A 6,158-nucleotide genomic window follows, 5' to 3' on the forward strand; every position below is an offset into this window, starting at 1 on the left:
TCGCATATAATGAATTTAAATTAATCATATCATATATAATCAATCCCTTAATTAATTTGAACAATTCAAATTAATCCAAAATTAGTTCTCAATAATCTCAGTTGAGCTACATAGGGTACCTTATGGATTTGTAGATTGAAGCTCAAATGGTACTTGAATAATTAATTAAACTTATTTAATTAAATTACTCGACATCCATTAACTGTCGATCATTCCATCAAAGACCGACAATTGCATTTTTCGCACTGCAAATATATTTTTGTGTTCATTGAATATAACCAGTCAATAGTGCGATGACCCTTCACAAATCGCTCGTAAGTACAGTTGGACCGAAATTATCATTTTGCCCCTATAATTACATCTAACTCCTTAAGTACCACCAATCCCTCTAGTGAACAATAAGTCATAGTCCAACTATGACCAAACCCTTTTTAGGCCAAAAGAGGGTATGGCGCCACTTGTTCAAGCCTCGTAATCAGCACTTAAGAGATAAATTTATCTACTTACTGTGACATTAGGGAACGAGTGAATTCCATCTTGTGTAGCTATGTTCCCAGCTCCCCAATCAGACGAATCCCCAAAATGGTAGACATATTAAGTCGACGATTTAGCCACTCACATTAATGCAAATCAAAGGACCACCTTCACAGATAGAAGTTCGCGACTCACTCAGGATTCAAGTCATGTCACTTATGGTTATCTTGATGAAATGTAAGTCTCTATTATTAAGAGCGTGATATAATAAGACTATTTATTTCATGGTCCGATCTTATATAAATCATTTTGTATAGAACACCCCCGCTCACATGTTTCTACATGAATGATTAAGATCATATCATTTGTATAACTCTAAAACAATTGTAACATCTACAAAGTGAGTCGTATTTGTAGTATCAACGGTATAAGGTACTCAGCCTTATTCATCTACTACAGACCATTTAGGTTATCACTTAAACATGTTCCACATATACGACTCTATATACGTGTTTAAGCTACAAAAGATAACCTTGGATGTTAGTTTATTGGTTTTATGAGTTAATGCTACTAAATGTCAAATAAAACACCTCATATTTTATTAAATAAATAAATTGTTTATACTTTACAATTATAGACTACAGAACCCTCGAGATTTAAGGCATCAACCCCAACAATCTCTCACTTATCCTAAAGCTGGTGGAGTGTACATCATAAAAGTCGTACTAATACAAACATACACAAAACGAAAAACTAAGGGATAAAACGTACCTAGTACAAAATCTCCCACTTGCATTAGACCAGATGTTGGCATGTTTTGTAAACTCATACTCTGCATGTGACCCTCAAACACCTCAGCCGTGAGGGCCTTTGTAAATAGATCAGCAACAATGTGCATCGAAGCTATCTGCATGACGATCACGTCCCCTCGATGAACAATCTCTCGATTGAGATGATACTTTCGCTCTGTGCTCTTCCTGCATTTGTGACTCGTAGGCTTTCGGGAATTAGCTACAACACCATTATTATCACAATAAAGAGTGATTAGTTTAGACATGTCTGAAACTGCTTCCAAATCAGTCAAAAACTTCCTAAGCCACACAATTTCCTTAGCAACTTTACAAGCTATTGCATACTCGGACTCCATAGTGGAGTCAGTAGTGCACTTTTTCTTGTTGCTCATCCAGGCTATTACCCCTCTGTTAAGAGTGAACACCGATCCTGATGTGGATTTCCTATAATCCTTACCAGTCTAAAAATCAAAGTTTGTATATCCTGTAAAGATCAAATCCTTAGAACCATATAGGGCATGTTGTTGGGATTGGTATCCTAATTCTCCCAAAATCTCGTAGTTTGTAAACAGTTTGTACACATTGTTATTAATAAAATAAATGTTCTTTTATTTGTATTTACTCATATCCAACAAAATAAGATCCGTGGTTATTTCATGTAACTTAAGCATGTATGTGAGACATATAAGTGGATCATGCCTTAAGTAATAACCTAAATGGTCTGTAGTATAAGGATAAAGGAGGGATACCTTATCCTAGTGACACTACGGATACGGCCTGCTTTGTAGATATTTACAAGTGTTATAAAGTGCTACAAATGGTCTAATCCTAACCATTCACGTGAAGACATATAAGTGGGGGTGTCTTACATAAAGAGTTTGTATAAGACCGGACCACGAGATGATTAGTCTCTTTATACAACATCGTTGATAATTGGTACTTACATTTCACTAAAATGACCATAAGTGACATGATCATGAGTGTTTTGGGAACTCCTACCTATAAGAACGGTCATTTGATTAGTATGTGTGAGAGTGGCCAGAATGCCAACTCAACAAGCCTATGTTTTTGGGGATTCGTCTGATTGGGGAGCTGGGCACTCAGCTACATGAGACAAAATTCACTCGTTCCCTGAAGCATAGGTAAGTAGATAAATCACTCCTTTAAGGACTTTTTCCGGGTCTTGAACACGGTGACCACACCCTCTATTTGGAAGAGAGAACTTAGTCATAGTGGGACTATGACTCATTATTCATTAGAGGAATCAGTGTTACTTAAAGAGTTAGATGTAACTACAAGGGCAAAATGGTAAATTGGAACAGTTGTACTTACGAGTGATTTGTGAAGGGTTATCGCACTATTGATTAGTTATTTGGACACATAACATATCTACAGTGAGAAAAGTACAGTTGTCGATCTTTAGTGGAGTGTCCGATAGTTAACGGATGGTGGATCTCGTGACTAAAGAGTATAGTCGGTTATTCACGTACCATTGGAGCATTAAGCTACAGGTCCATAAGGTCCCCTTGGTAGCTCAATGGGTTCAAGTCGAGAATTAGATTTTGGGTTAATTTGAAGTGTTCAAATTAACAAAAGGAAATTCAAGTATATGTGATATAATTGATGTATTAGATACATTAAATGGAGGAATCAATATAAATATGATTTAGATTCTCCCACTAATGAACGACCGAAAGAAGTTTTAGGCCAATTATCATGTAATTAACCAATTTAATAATTAATTAATATAATCATATTATATTCTTACCCTATAGTTTGATATCATATCTACTATAGTAATTTCTCCTATACTTGATATAAATCATATTTATATCTAGTTTTCTCCAAATTAATGTATCTCATACATTTAGTCAATTATAACATATATAATTAACCAGTCCAATTATATCATATATAATCGAACTTCCTCTTGTCAATTTGAACATTTCAAACTGACCCAAACATTGATTCTCGACTTTATCTAAGCTACCCAGGGGACCTAATGGACTTGTGACTCAAAGCTCCAACGGTACGTGTATAGCTGACTAAACTCTTTAGCCAAGAGATCCACCATCTGTTAACTGTCAGACATTCCACTAAAGACCACCAGCTGAACTCTTCTTACCACAGATATATTTCTGTGTCCATCGGATATAACTAATTATGAGTACGATGACCCTTCATAGATGCTCGTAAGTACAACTGGACTAATTTACCGTTTTGCCTTTGTAGTTACATCTCACTCTTTAAGTACCACTGATTCCTCTAATGAACAATACAACATAGTCCAGCTATGTTTGAACACCTCTCGGGCCAATAGAAGGTGTGTGGCACCACATCGTTCAAACACTGGAATCAGCCCTTAAGGGAGTTATCTATCTACTTACCCCTGCCTCGGGGAAGGAGTGAATTTCATCTTGTGTAGCTGAGTTCTCAACTTATAAATCAGACGAATCCCCAAATGGTAGGTTTAAATCAGTGACCTGGCCATTCGCACCCATACAAATCAAAGGACCGCTCTCAAATGGCAGGAGTTCCCAACTCACTCAGGATTGAGGCCATGTTACCTAATGGTCATTTAGTGAAGTGAAGTCTCTATCATGAACGGTGTTTATATAATGATACGTTAACACTTCATGGTCAGGTATTATACAACTTTTTGTATAGGACGCCCCCGCTCGCAATGTCCCCAAAACGAATGATCAAGATCAGACCATCCGTTGACAAGTCACACACTTGTGACTTATTCCACAAAGCGGGCCGCATCCGTAGTGTTACTAGGATAAGGTTCCCTCCTATATCCATATACTACAGACCATTTTGGTTATACTCAAGACATGATCCACTTGTATGTCACCACATACATGCTTAAGTTACTACAGATAACCAGGGATTTTTGTTTATTGGTTTATTGGTAAAACAAATAAAACAAACTGAGCAAAATCAAGATGTGAAGTAAATATCATATATTATACAACACAAGTGTTCGTACAAATTGTTTACAAACTACAGAACACGAGACTTTAGGGACATCAACCCCAACAATCTCCCACTTGTTCTAAAGAGAAGTGGGGTGTTACATAAAAACTAGTACAAAACAATAAACTAGGGCATAAAAGCCATTACAAGAAAAATCTCCCACTTGCCCTAGTCCACCGCAGGCGATCCTTGTAGACCCATGCTCCGTTAGGTGACCCTCAAAACACTGTAGCCGTGAGGGCCTTCATAAAAAGGTCGCAACAATGTGCTTCGAAGCGATCTTCGTGACGATCACATCCCTCGATGCACTATCTCGCGGATCAGATGATACTTCCGCTCTAGTGTTGTCGCGTCGTTCCGTGACTCCTCAGCTCCTTGGAGTTCGCCACTGCCCCACTATTATCATAATATAGGGTAATGGGCCTAGACATATCTGGAACAACTTCCAGTTCTGTCAAAGAACTTCCTGAGCCAGACGACCTCCTTAGTAGCTTTGCAAGTCGCTACGTACTCCGCTTCCATAGTGGAGTCAGCGATGCACCCAATGCTTAGTGTTTCACCACACTACAGCTTCTCTGTTAAGAGTAAAGACAGACCCTGATGTGGACTTGCGAGAAGTCCTTATTAGTCTGAAAATCAGAATCCGTGTATCTAGTAAGGATCAAATCCCTAGAACCATACACGAGCATACAGTCCCTCGTTCTCTGACGGTACCTTGAGGATGTTCTTCAATGCGGTCCAGTGACCATGGCCTGGGTTAGACTATTGCCTACTGACTATGACCATAGCGTAGCAGATGTCTGGACGAGTACAGAGCATCACGTACATCAAAATGCCAACGATAGATGCATATAGGACCCGTCTCATCTCCTCAACTCCTGAGGCGTCTTAGACACATGTCCTTATACAAAGTGAACTCCATGCTTGAACGGTAGTAGGCCCCTCTTGGAGTCCTGCATCGAGTACTTGAGCAACATCTTGTCAATGTATGATGCCTGAGACAGTGCTAGCATTTTATTCTTACGATCCCAAAAGATCTGTATACCATGAACAAACTGAGCCTCTCCCAAATCTTTCATTTGGAATTGAGCCGCTAGCCAGTTCTTAACTACAGTCAGTAGACCTAAATAATCCCCAATGGGTAGTATATCATCTATGTACAACATTAAGAAGACTACTGAAGCGTTTATCTTCTTGTAGACACAAGGTTCATCAACGTTTTGGTCAAAGCCATACGACTTGATCGCAGTATCAAATCGTATGTTCCAAGATCAGAACGCATGTTTCAGCCCATAATGGACTGATTCAACTTGCAAACTTTTTGCTCTTGACCTTGGGCTATGAATCCCTCGGGTTGCAAAATATAAATGGTCTCTTCGAGATTCTATTCAGAAAGGCCGTTTTGACATCCATTTGCCAGATCTCATAATTATAATAAGTTGCAATGGACAGGAGGATGCAGATCGACTTTAACATAGCAACATGCGAGAAAGTCTCCTCATAGTCAACTCTCTCTACATGGGTATAACCCTTTGCCACAAGTCGAGCCTTGAAGGTATGTACCTTCCCATCAGCACCCCGTTTGCGTTTGTAGATCCATTTACAACCTATAGGTCTTACCCTATTAGACTGATCTACAAGATCTCATATTGAGTTGAAGTACATCGACTCCATCTCGAGATCCATGGCCTTGACCCATTCATCCCGGTCAACATCCTCCATTGCCTTCTGATAAGACAAGGGATCCTCAATGTCGTCATTTGCTACCATAACAAGGATTTTTGTGAAACCCAGATAGCGAACGGGTGGGTTCGCAACCCTTCCATTACGTCGAGGTTCCCTCAACTCTTGAGGTGGAACCGACCTACTAGATGAACTCCCATCAATAACTCTTGTTGATGTAGCAGGCTCTTC

This window comes from Benincasa hispida, chromosome 9 (assembly GCF_009727055.1).
Source record: "Benincasa hispida cultivar B227 chromosome 9, ASM972705v1, whole genome shotgun sequence".
Classification (NCBI taxonomy): Eukaryota; Viridiplantae; Streptophyta; class Magnoliopsida; order Cucurbitales; family Cucurbitaceae; genus Benincasa; species Benincasa hispida.